The sequence below is a fragment of the Patella vulgata genome, chromosome 1 (assembly GCF_932274485.2).
Source record: "Patella vulgata chromosome 1, xgPatVulg1.2, whole genome shotgun sequence".
In the NCBI taxonomy this organism is placed as follows: domain Eukaryota; kingdom Metazoa; phylum Mollusca; class Gastropoda; family Patellidae; genus Patella; species Patella vulgata.
This window is the reverse complement of record NC_065879.2, coordinates 18681181-18695697: the sequence shown is the minus strand read 5'-3', so window position 1 is coordinate 18695697 and position 14517 is coordinate 18681181.

Sequence of the window (14517 nt, the reverse complement as noted above, 5' to 3'; positions counted from 1 at the left end):
GGAATCGACAGCAAATTGTTAATCGACACACAGTAACAGACATGCATAATTTGAAAGGTATACGCCAACTTTACGATACAGTGGAAGCTAACGTCAGGAGCTTAAAGTCTTTAGGCATTCCCTCGACCACATATGAGCTTGTTATCTTCCATAATCATTAATAAACTACCAACTGAATTGCGTCTAATTGTTAGTAGAGCAATTGAGGACCAGGATTGGGATTTAGATAAGATGCTGTTGGTCATTGAAAAGGAATTAGAGGCAAGGGAGAGAACCAGCAATTATCCCCCTTCAAATGCCACTGTTAACCCATCAAGATCCAATGTTTTATATAGAAGAGTTCCCAACAACAATAACCAAACAACCGCAGCAGCCTTATTAACGGGTGGCCAGTTATCACCTACCTGCACTTACTGTTCTGGTCAACATCCATCAAATTCATGCAAAATAGTCTCCAGTTTACAATCAAGAAAAGACATTCTTCAGAAATATAAGAGATGTTTTATATGTTTGCGTAAAGACCATATCAGTCGTGATTGTACTCCAGGAAGGGTTTGCCAAAAGTGTCATAGTCGACATCACATAAGCATATGCCCACATCTGCATGGTGACTTTAAACCAGAATCTCTGCATGTCAATCCACAGGAACATAGACCCAGGTCGTTGGAAACACCAACAACAAATTCTCCAAAGGACACCAGCATGACTAAGTCAATTACTCATTCATCCGTCATGTATAACGATACCAGTATGGATACTATTTTACTGCAAACTGCCAGAGCTTATATTTTTAACCCAACATCAACTGTAATTTCAACGAACTGTCGTATGATATTTGACACCGGTAGTCAGAGGTCATATGTTACCACACATCTGCGAGATTTTCTTCAATTACCAACCATAAGTAGAACCTCAGTTACAATTAACACATTCGGATCTACATTGGAAACCACACAAGAAGCCGATGTTGTAAGGATTTTAATTGGAACCACATCAGGAAGAAGAATACACATCACAGCATTTGTCGTTCCTTTAATCTGTCAGCTCATTAAATACCAGGATGTGGTAGAATTAAAAAATCGTTACCCTCACCTACACAATTTACAACTTGCTGATTATCCAGAACCAAGATCAAACGGCACAATCCACAATCTTATCGGCTTAGATCACTACTGGGATTTCGCAACTGGACGAGTGAAACGGGGGGAGCAGGGACCAGTGGGTATAGAAACGTCACTGGGATGGATACTCTCTGGATCTTCTTTCGGCATGGATACCCCAACAGATCAAATTCTCATTACCACATTACAAGTTGGACTTGATGAACAACTCCGTCAGTTTTGGGATCTAAAGCCATTGGACTTAAACCAAGCTCCATTTATGAAGAATTGACAGAAACCATCACATTTACCAAGGGTCGGTATGAAGTTAAGACTTCCATGGAAAAACCCGCATCCCACTATACCAGACAACTACCAGTTATGTTTAAGGAGACTTCATAGCTGCTTTCAACGCCTGAAGGGTAAACCCACCCTTCTCCAAGACTATGATAAGATTATTCAAGAACAGAGAAACCAAAAGATTGTCGAAATAGTTGAGTCGCCTGGAACTAGTAAATTGGGAACCATCCATTACTTACCACATCACCCAGTAATACGATCTGATAAATCTACAACCAAGATTCGTATTGTTTACGATGCATCTGCCAAGACTGAATCGAATCCGTCATTAAATGAATGTCTGTATACAGGGCCATCCATGAATCAGAAGATCTTTGACATCATTCTGAGATTTAGATCTCATAAAATAGCTTTGACAGGGGATATCGAAAAAGCCTTTTTAATGATTACTTTACCTGAGGCAGACAGAGATGTGCTGCGTTTCCTATGGTATGATGATATTGATAAGGATGTACCAGACCTAATCACACTTCGCTTCACTAGGGTTGTATTTGGAGTTTCGTCTTCGCCATTTTTGTTGAATGCGACAATCAAATACCACATGGAGAAGTATAATGAAGTCCATCCAGAATTCGTAAGAAGATTTATGAGATCTATCTATGTAGATGATCTGACCAGTGGAGCAAATAGCGAAGAGGAAGCATTTGAGTTATATCAACTGTCAAAGTCCTGTCTCTTGGAGGGAGGTTTCAATATGAGAAAGTTCAAAACCAATTCCACTACTTTGCAGGATAGGATTAATGGAATCGAAACCAATGATCACAATAACCAGCCAACCAGCACCACAATACAAGAGGATGACCAGACCTTTGTCAAATCGACTCTCGGTAATCACCCCAAATCAGTATCAGAAGAATACTCTATCCAAAGGATTTTAGGTGTGGAATGGAACTATATCACGGATGAACTAATATTTGATCTACAGGATATAGCCAAATCAAGTCAAACCACAGTACCAACTAAGCGGAATATTGTAAGCATTACTGCCAAATTTTTTGACCCGCTAGGATTCATTTCCCCGTTTATCATCCAGTTCAAGGTTTTATTCCAGGAGCTGTGCAAGGCCAAGATCGATTGGGATGAACCTATTCCAGATGAACTTTTGACCAAATGGAATCGCCTAGTTACTTCAATGTCACACACGAACACTGTAACCCTACCACGATTTTATCAAGCATCCATTGATGAGATCCCAACAAACATCACCTTGTTGGATTTTGCGATGCTTCAACTCAGGCTTATGCAGCTGTAATTTATCTCAGGATCCAAACAGAAAGTGGTGTATACATACGATTTGTTGCTTCTAAAACCAGAGTAGCTCCAACCAACCCAACAACCATACCCAAACTGGAACTTCTCTCCGCACTTATACTTTCCCGTTTGATTGTCAATGTACAGAAGTCTTTGGAATTTGAAGTCAGCATTAATCAGATTTTATGTTTTACCGATTCAAGTTTCACTTTGTATTGGATCTTAAATCAAACTAAAGAGTGGAAGCAATGGGTACAAAATCGAGTGAATGAGATTCGAACTTTAACATCCACTAGCATTTGGAATCATACACCAGGATCTGATAACCCAGCGGACCTACCTTCAAGAGGTATGGATTTGTTAGAATTATGCCACAGCCATCTATGGAAGGAGGGACCACCATGGGTGAAGACAGATCGGTCTTATCCCAATTCTCAAGAACTTGATGATGAACCACTTGAGGAATGTATTACAGAAATGAAGGTTAATTCAAGGGAAATGGAAATTCCCACCAGTACCACTCTTTTAACAGATCAACAATATTCACATTCCATCAGTAATGTGGTTGATTCGACAAAATATAGTAGCTTCATTAAACTTATACGAATAAGCGCTCTTGTATATAAATTCATACACATTCTTAAGTACAAGAAAAGGATGGATCCGAATATGGCTATGGTTCAAGCAAAGGTCAATTGGCTAAGAGATATTCAGAATGATTTGAAATCTCATCGTAACTATGATAGCTGGACGAAACAGTTTGGTATTTTCACTGGAGAGGATGGTATTTTGCGTTGTAACGGTAGAATATCCAAGGCTGATGTTCCAAACTCAACGAAATATTCAATTCTGCTCAACAAGGATCACCACCTAACAGAACTTATAGTTTATCAATGCCACAAAAGAGTTTCACACGAGGGCGTGAAATCCACACTTACAGAACTCCGATCCACCTATTGGTTAATAAAGGGACGCCAGTATGTTCGAAAGATCCTACACAAATGCATTACCTGTCGAAGATTTGATGGAAAGCCATTTAAGTCCATGGTATCCCCACCACTCCCAGAGTTTAGAGTGCAACAGTCTCCAGTATTCAGCAGTATCGGCTTAGATTTTGCAGGTCCACTATTCACTAAATGCACCAGTTCTGAAACTTCAACAAACAAAGCATGCATCTGTTTATTCACATGTTGTGCATCGAGAGCTGTTCACCTTGAATTACTTCCAGATCTGTCAACCGCATCTTTCATCCGATGTTTCCGAAGGTTTACTGCTCGCAGAGGCATACCACAGCGTATAATCTCAGATAACGCAAAAACGTTTATTGCAGCTTCAAAGGAATTGAAGAACTTATTAGACAGTCAAGACGTATCAAGTTATTTCCACTCAAAACACATTCAATGGATGTTTAATCTGGAGAAGGCTCCTTGGCCTGGAGGCCTTTTCGAAAGATTAATCCAGTCCATGAAAAGGTGTCTCAAGAGGATATTGGGAAAATCCAAACTTTCATTTGAAGAACTTTGCACAGTTTTGTGTGAGGTTGAAGCGACTCTCAATTCAAGACCACTTACATATATTTCCACTGAAGAATTTGAGGAGCCATTAACTCCATCCCATTTGATCATGGGTCGTCGAATTCTGAATTTACCAGACGTACAGCAAGATGATATTGCAGACCCGGAATACCAAACATCACATGATGACGTAACCAAGCGAATGACTCATTTATCGGTTATTCTTCAGCATTTCTGGAATCGCTGGAGCACTGAATATTTGCTTGGATTAAAATCTACCCACAACCAAAATGGTGAAACCAACCAAACCATTGGGATTGGACAGATTGTCATAGTGTCCAATGAACATTTACCCAGAGGACAGTGGAGGCTAGGAAAGGTCATTGATCTTTTACCAGGACATGATGATATTGTACGTGGTGCAGTTGTTCGTACTACAACGCCATCAGGAAAACTAACAACTATAAATCATCCATTAAAGCTGTTATATCCACTTGAAATTAGTAGTCCAGATAATAATCATAATACCACTGCTAATCAAGGGTATTCAGTTGCCCAGACTGATCATGAAAGGCTTCAGGAAGAACGGCAACCCACAGATGACACAAGTAACATTAGATCAAGGCGAAAGGCAGCCGTAAAATCTGATGAAAAGAGACATTTGTGGTTAAAGGACTTGCTTTGCACTAGTGAAGAGTCCACTTAGAGTGTCATGAACTTATTTCCTTGTGGAAATCTTAACTGTGAACATTTAATATCAGTACTTGACCAAAGTTAATTCAAATTTCATATTCAGTGTGACTGTAAATTAGTGATGATCTTCGATTGGAACAATCTTAGGTCATCAGGGGGGAGTGTCGGACAGTTACTAGTTTGTGAGACCTGATATCAGAGACTACGAATTACTTCCCTTATCAGTTTCTTTTACGGTTAAAGTTTAGTTTTGGTTTATATATTTTTACCGGGCTAGTCTCGATTATCAATATGTAGTTACAGTCCTTCAAAATAAAGTTATCGAACCATCGATCCAGGGTTTTTATACCGCCACAATAAAAAATTCCCCAACAGTAGCACAATGGGGACCACATTTGGCAATTGATATGCATCATCGTTCTACTAAAGCCGGTCCAGGAAGTCATCGGGTTTTGAGATGTAGACCTGAAATGTTAAATTTGGATGAGAATGAGAATTCTGGGGCGAATACTGTCCAGGGAAACAGATCATAGACTTCCAGAAAATGGTCAAAATATGGAATCATGTCATTCAGTTACATGCCAAGGGGAGAAGAAAGGCCTGTGCAGTACCAAATTTCCAGCCCCATAGTGAGCAGAAGTGGGGATCAGGTTGGATGTTCTTTGTAAAATGTACGAAATGCACATATCATTCCACTCTATGAAACATTACCCTGGTACCTGAAATGATAGAAAGCTGGGAATAATTAGGCAATGAAAATAAAGTGAGAAAAAAAGAAAGAAAAAAAAACTGGAGATAGAAATAATATGCCTCTTTATTTCTAGCGAACATCCAGTCAGTGGCCCTCCACCAAGAAACCAGTTAACAATCAATGAAAAAGTAAACCTTATGTGTCACGTAAGTCTAAGCCATGGTGTCTCAAAGGTAGACGCCATGTTTTGAGGTTCCGTCTAAATTTTAAGGCCAACTGCAGATTTGGTAGAAGGTCACATGAATGTGAATTTTGAGTGTACATGTTAAGAGTCATTCCATGAGAAAACCATGCAAAATCATGCAGAATCGGGAAGATGGGGGTCGACAGATCGAGTTCATCTCCGGGGGATTTAATGAACTCCCCCTGACTACTTCACAGCCAGAAGGGCCGATTTCAAAATTTCACCGTTATTGAGAAACAGCCTTTGGGTGATTTTTGGCCAATATTGCCATTTTTCGGGTTATTTTTGGTCAATTTTCAGCTACCTGTTGTGGTGAGTCTAGGGTTAGGATGAAAATGGTGGTGATTGGTGATGTTAGTGTGGGTCTTCCTGTGCCCCAGTGTGAAGACCATGAAGTCGCATCTATTCTCTGGGAGCAATGATCAGCAAAATTGTAAGATATGGTGAATAAAACAGAAAATATACACCTGCAAAGATTAGCTCTATTTTCTATGATGCGGGGGTAGGTCAAAATATCGAAATGGTTTTATGCACAGCTCGACTCCCTCTATCGATATAAGAAATAAAATCTCGGTCACCTCTCTTCAATCAATGCGAAATCATAAGTCAAAGTTTGTGAATTTTCCCTATTGTAAATCCCTCATTCTCTATGAAATGGCCAAATACTTTCATTCAGGGTCAGCCAGCTCTTTCCATTTCTTCACCAAATCATTCGCCGCGCTCACTGGTAGCAGCTTGAAAACCCCTAGAGCAAAACTAGTCTCTTTGATGAGGCTTGGTATCCAATCCAAGATGGCCGTGCCCGAAAGCGCACAAAACTGCGGTTTTCCTCATGTTTGGCCATTAAATGTGGTACATATCCCAGATATGACCAAGAGAATCACTTCATATGATTGAAAAAATGTACTTAGGGCATTAAGGCCCACCTTTTAGCACATCACATAGCAATAAGTGACGTGAGAACCGAATGGGAGCTGATTTCTTGACAAAGCTGCATTAAATGGAATATTCCAAAAGGATGCATGCTGCCACATGTGAGGAGAAGCCATACAAAGTAGGGTCTGTGTTTTAATCAGATTAAAAATATTCTTAATATCAATCCCAACGTATATGGGCAAATGAAAAATCTCTTGTATCATGTCTCCGGGTGATGGATTGACTGGGACCAGTTTCAGGAAATTTTACAAATGTTGCCCCCTGCAAATAGTACATTAGAAAATAAGTTTAGTAAATTATTTTATATGGTTTGATTCTTTCAGGTTTTTGTTGGAACTGGTGACATCTCTCCCACTGCTACATCATCTGCAGCTACTGGTTGTGCTGCTTACACCCATCATCAATCTACTGCTACTACATTATCTGCAGCTATGGGTATTGCAACTGCCACGCTGCCTCTTCCTTCTGTAACAGATATTGGTAGCGACACCAGTGACAGTAATGACTATCAATAATAGGCCTAGGTCAGGTAATGATGGTTATATGTGAATCTTGAACCAATCCCAGTATTCGAATTCTGATTTGTTTTGATGTAAGGTTTCAGCGAATTCTTAGCAACCTCCCTAAAGGTTTTGCATGTAATCATCATTACCTGATCTAGGCCTGTTATTGGTAGTTCTAAGTCATTACTGTTACTGGTGTCGCTACCATTAGCTGTTACAGAAGGAAGAGGCAGTGTGGCAATTGCAATACCCATAGCTGCAGATAATGTAGTAGCAGTAGATTGATGATGAATGTAAGCAGCACAACCAGTAGCTGCAGATGATGTAGCAGTGGGAGAGATGTCACCAGTTCCAACAAAAACATATGCAAATTTAGTTTTAAAGACCATGGCAAGATTTATTTTGGGCTCTAAAAATGGTCCCATGATGAAGTTTAATTTTTGACCCTACGTCATGTCATTTATTTGAAGAACTAACCTGAGGTGGTGTAGGAACTTGGCTCTTTTGACAGCCCATTTCCTCATTATGGACAGCATATTGTTTACATCCTTTTGGATTATTCCATTTGAGACCCAGGCGGTGGGCAGCACATATCACCTTTCCATCTAGAATCGACTTATCAAGATCAAAACTCCCACTTCGTCAAGAAATCAGCTCCCATTCGGCTCTCAATTCACTTATTGCTATGTAATGTGCTAAAGGACGGGCCTTAATGTCCTTAGTATACTCTTCCGATCTATTAAGTCATTTCATTGCTCATATGTGGGATATGTACCACATTCTATATGGCCAAAAATGAAGAAAAACACAATTTTCTTCGATCTCGGGCGCTACCATCATGGATTGGATACCAATCACCATCAAAGAGACTAGTTTTGCTCAAGTGGGTTTCAAGCTGCTACCTGCGAGCGCTGGCGAATGATTTGGTGAAGAAACGGAGAAAGCTGGCTTACCCTGAATGAAAGTAGTTGGCCATTTCATAGAGAATGAAAGATTACAACAGCGAAAATTCACCAACTTTGACTTATTATTTCGCATTGATTGAAGAGAGGTGACAGGGATTTTATTTTTTATATCGATAGAGGGAGTCGAGTTGTGCATAAAACCATTTTGATATGTTGACCTAGAAAATAGAGCTAATTTTCTCAGATGTATATTTTCGGTTTTAGTCGCCATATGTTACAATTTTGCTGATCATTACTCCCAGAGAATAGATGCGACTTTATGGTCTTCATACTGGGACACAGGAAGACCCCAACTAACACCACCAATCACCACCATTTCCATCCAAACCCTAGACTAGCTACAATAGGTGGCTGAAAATTGACCAGAAATGACCTGAAAAATGGCAAAATTGACCAAAAATCACCCAGAGGCTGTTTCTCAATAACGGTGAAATTTTGAGATCGACCCTCCTGGCTGTGAAGTAGTCTTGAGGAGTCCGAGATGAACTTGATCTGCCGACCCCCACCTTCCCACCTTCTGCATGGTTTTCTCATGGAATGCCTCTTAATATTTCCTTGTATGATGTCAAAACATGGTTGGGTCTAAATATCAAGGCCAACTGCAGATTTGGTCAAAGGTCACATATGTATCATTTGGGATCTAAAATTTGATATTGTATTTTGAATTCATATTTTAATTTATATTTTTCATTTGTAACTCATTTTGGACATGTGGCAGATTAATTGTAAAATTTAATCTGTGGCAGGTGTGGGGGTTATGACATAGTATTATGTAAGATGTGATGGGTTGAACAAACTTGTTTACTCGGTTTGTCTTTAGACAAGTATATGATATAAGATTTAAGCTTAACAGGTATTAACACTTATTGTCTAGAGTAATATGTGTGACTCTTATAGCCACACTGACTTCCATATGTAGAGTTGTGCATGTAAATATGTTATCCAGTATTAAAATATCTTTTTAATAAAAAAGAGTTATGTATTCTATCACATACAAATAGGGTTAGGCACATGCTTTTTGACAAGATTGTGGGTTAGGGCTAGGGTCAGGACTAGGTCTTGGCTTAGGCCTAGGGCACGTGCATGTTGACGAGATTGTGGGTTAGGGTAAGGGCTAGGTCTTGGGTTAGGGTTAGGGTCAGCCCTGTTTACATCTCGTGACTTTAGACCAAATCTGCAGTTGAGTTGGCTTTAATATTTAGACCTAACCATGTTTTGATATTCAGTCAACGAAATGTTAACATTTACACCCCATTTTGGCTATTTTGATATGAAATAGTCACAAAACTTACTGCTGAGCAATAAACAAACAGTATTCTTACCATTTCGGAGAAATATCTACATTCCAAGCCTGACTTCAATGTTAAATGGCTGTAACATCACAGACTGTAGCTTTTTGCTCAACATTCCGTTGGTTCCAATCTTTATAGGCACAATGGGGACCACATTTGGCAATCTCCTAATCAAAATTTTGTAGGGGGTTGTTGCAGTTGTCATCCTTAGGGTATAAGGAATAGGTATGTAGGCGAAACACAAGACACACAAACATTGGGCGTGGCTCTGTCCCAAGGGGTCGGACATGCACCCAAAATAATAGAGGTCAGCTTTAGGTAATAAGTATAAAAAAGTTGCAAGCTGTAAGTGACATACTGACACACAAAAAGAAATGGGCGTGCCTCTGCCCCTGGCGTTGGGCCTCTCACCAAAAACTATAGGGATGTTCCTTAGGATAGAAGGAATAAGTATGCAAAGTTTCAAGGTAATATGTTAAGAAATTTGGTCTGTAGATGACAAACAAATGCAAGAAATGGGCGTGGCTCTGCCACTGGGGGTCGGGCATGCACCAAAACCAATAGGGATCATCCTTAGGGTATAAGACGATCGATTAGGAATTGTGGCCTGGAAGCGATACACAGACACACAAAAAGAAAATGGGCGTGGCTCTGCCCCTGGGGGTTGGGCATGCACCCAAACGATAGGGGTGTTCCTTAGGGTACAAAGAATAAGTATGCAAAGTTTCAAGATGATACGTTAAGAAATGCGACCTGTAGATGCCAAACAAATACAAAATATGGGCGTGGCTCAGCCCCTGGGTGTCGGGCATGCACCAAAAAGAATAGGGATCATCCTCAAGGTATAAGGAATAAGTATGTAAAGTTTCAAGACGATAAGTCAAGCATTGCGCCCTGTAGGCAACATACAGACACCCAAAAAGAAAATGGGCGTGGCTGTGCCCCTGGGGGTTGGGCATGTACCAAAAACAATAGTGATGATCCGTAGGGTATAAGGAATAAGTATGCAAAGTTTGAAGTGGATTCGTTAAGAAATGCGACATGTTAGCGACAAACAAACAAATACAAAAAAGGGTGTGGCTCTGCCCCTAAGGGATCGGGTATGCACCAAAAACAATAGGGAACATCCTTAGGGTATAAGGAGTAAGTATGTAAAGTTTCAAGACAATCAGTTAAGAATTGCGGTCTGTAGGCGACACACACACACACACACACACCCAGACAGGGGCGACGACAATATACACCCACATTATGACGTATAGAAAGTAATAAAGGCCGCTATTTATTATCAGAATTGTCAGATTATGGCATATGGAAAAAACCCCACACTAAAATGGAACGTAAAGACCCTTTCATATTTACGTCAATAATGGACACCGGGTGTTAACTATATAAACGACGCATTACCATCCAATTTGACGCATGTTGCGTTTCAGATGTTATTTTTAAACAGGGGTGCTATATATTATTATTTTTTTCCTATGGCGATAAAATAACATATAAAATGCTTTGGTTCCATTCACCCACGCCGTGGCAACACTACGCACCAAATTGTTCTCTTTTTCTACGATACCCGATTTCTATTTGTTTGCATGAAGATGGGTGGGGTGGGGCGTTTCTACCGTAGGCCTAACTACTGAAAGAGCATTCTGTTATGAATTCTTAATGTATACTGTCAGGTATATTTCATATAAAACCCGAAAGCACGTGCTTGGCCACACTGATCAACTGTGAATATTCGCTAGGACTCTACAATCACTGATAAGGATGAATTCGATGGGACTTAATGAGCCACAAATATTAACTTTTTTCCTCCGACAAATGAAATTTTAAAACATTTTTTTATGTATTAGAAAAATAAGTAAAGACGTTTGAAGTATTTGTAGGTAATAATTAATTCATATTTTGTGTAAATGGGTATTAAAATGAGTAAAAGGCACCATTCTGCCCGAACCAGTAACATCTTATGTAAACAATGCACGCCCCATTGAGCCAATGATTGACGCCGCGTGATGTCACGTCACGTGTTGAAGGCAGTCATCGTTTACAGAGATATTAGAAGACTTTCGTAATCCTCAGTGAAACAGATTGGTGCTTGGGAGTAATGACCGACGTCAGAATGAATTTAATTTAATACAAAGTTCTCGCATACAGAACATTCCGTAAACCAAAACGTTCGACTCGGTGTAAAGTATTTGCTTGGGGCTTTTTATACCAAAAGAAGGACAGATGCTCGAAACTTTGCTGGAGTGAATCAGATGCACCAATGGGGGGTGGGGGTGACTATGTGGCAGTGGATGAGAACCTCCTTTAATACGCCATATATTCAAAAAGACTTTCGTACATATAGCTTTATTCTGTAAGACAAAAATTACAATCATAAGACAATGACAAGAATAACAGTTTAGACAATATAGGCCTTGACTTAAATAAAGTACAAAAACGATTAATGGGAGGTAACCGGTACTATTAGTATTACATGCAGTGCCCGAATGACGAAATTCTTACGGGCCGGTACAGGTCAAACAATTGACTAAGCACAGCGCAAACGAACCGTATATTTCCAATAAGAACATTGAGTAAACTCACGGAGATATGCGCATAAAAATATAAGGACTGAACATAAATAATAACAAATGATAGCTCAAGAAAATATCGTACACCGTATGACGCAAATGACAGTCTTCATTCGTGGAAAAATACTAGTGCGAGAGATTTCTAGAACATTAGGACGATATTATGCATAAATAGACTATGGCAGCGATAAAATAACATGGCAATGTATGACAAAGATAAAATGCTACCTGGATTGAGGCTCAATAAATAGACATAATTAAGATGTCAAACTTCAGGAATGCATATAACAATGGCGACTATGAAACAAATGACGTTTGACGTGAAAATGCTCTGACTGGCTAAAATTTTACTAAAAAAGGCAAGGATATTCGCCATTCGAATGGCAAAGAGTTATTCGCCATTCGTTTACGTTATTTGCCATTCGTTTTCGTTATTTGCCATTCTTTTTTTTAAATCGATATTCTCTGTCCTATCACGATGTCTGGTCGAGGGGTAATGCTACCAACCACTTAAACTAGTTTAACTTCGTCCTACAAAATGCACATACATCATTTTCGTTGCAGTAAAAATGCGAAAATAACTACTACAACAAACGTTGTTTGACACTGCCATTGGTGGTCTATTTATAGTCTAGCGGTGACTACCCGAAAACGTACCATACTTTATGACCTGTCTTTGAAAGGTTTAAATAAGACAAAATAGTTTTATTCAAATATATGGATTGCAAATAAACAGTGGTTGAAAATGAAAGGTTCGGGAAGATAAAAAAAATGAAATAAAATCCTGCTGCTAAATATGAAAAATAAATACGAATGGCACAAAAAGACGAGAGATATGTACATGGAGAGGGAGAGAGAGAGAGAGAGAGAGAGTCGGTTCGCCATACGTCCGTTCGAAACAAACTAGGTAATTTCTGGACTAACATATGGCTCAATTTTATTTTAATAATTCACTTGCGCATAGAGCTCTTTAGCAGTGGGAGGACCCGGAGAAAACCCACGAGATTGGACAGACGGCCCTACTCCTTGTCACGTTCACGTACAAGCGCGGAATCAAAACCACGCTACTTGACTATATAACACCTTCTGATCCAAGGCGCACGCGTTAATCCCTCCCCCCACCAGACATATTTGGGGCACGCTAAAGTGGGGCACGGTGGCTCAGTCAGTAAGACGTTGGCTGGTGATTCCGGCCGAAAAAGTTCATATGGAGTTTCCGGCGTTGTTGCAAAGGACGACGTATAGTCGTTCGGCTGAGACGAAAAATCGATGTCGTTAAACCCCATTGCATTTCTTAACATGGGAAGGGTGTGGCACTTTGTTGGTTCAGCACTTAATGATCTACTCTATTTTGCAAAATGATACAAGGACAGAGAATATCGATTTAATAAAAGGGCGGCAGATAACGAAAACAGATGGCGAAATACTCTTTGTCATCCGGATGGCGAGTTAGTCTGATGATCATACCCGGTGTTGGATGAGAATGTTCATATGTATTGTTCGGCATGGTTTTCGCGGTGTCCTCTGGTTTCCTCCCACGACTAAAGACCCCTACGCACAAGCGACTCCGGAGGAATTTTCTGAGGAAGAACAAAGTAGAATAAAAGTTGCTATTTGTTACAAGTCAAACTTAAACAGTTTGCGACATTCTAATTTCAGTTTCGGCGTGGTTTCGATTCACCTGTTGTACGTGACAAGGAGTAGGGTCGCCTGTGCAACCCCATGGGTTTTCTCCGGGTTCTACCACTGCTAACGTCTAAAGACCCCTACGCTCGGGAATTATTCAAATAAAAAAAATTGAACCCTATGTGTTAGTCCCGAAATGACCCTCTCGCTCTCATTCCAGTTTCATATGTAAACACCTGTCCTCGGTTTTTTCGTCCCATCCGAGCGACTACACAGCTGTCCTTGCCAGGCCCTCCGTCCTGCACCACTGACAAGGGGAAATAGCCGAAACAAATTATGATCATGCCTAAAAAATATATCGTTTAAAGTACACAGAGACGAGGCATGCGAAGCCGGTCGCTTAAAGAAACATTCGTGATTCCAGACAAAATGTCACAGTGTATTAAACTGACTTTAAATTTTCTCAATTTTATGCCGAAATTTAATCCCTTAGTCAATTTTAAGAAATTACGATCTCATCCCTGGCTGGTACGCCTATGTGAGTAGATGTAAATGAATTATATGTTTGACAATAAAACACACGGTTGAGAAAGCAATGTAGGCTACGAGGAACTGAACTATACGAATGGTATATAGATAGAACATGCGGTTGGCAATGAAATAATATGGGTAGCCTACTCCGTGTGGTAGGCGGGCGGGCACTCAGATCAGGTTAGAACAATTTTAATAAGCCTCTGCTGCTTTCGCAGGAATGAAATTAGATTAA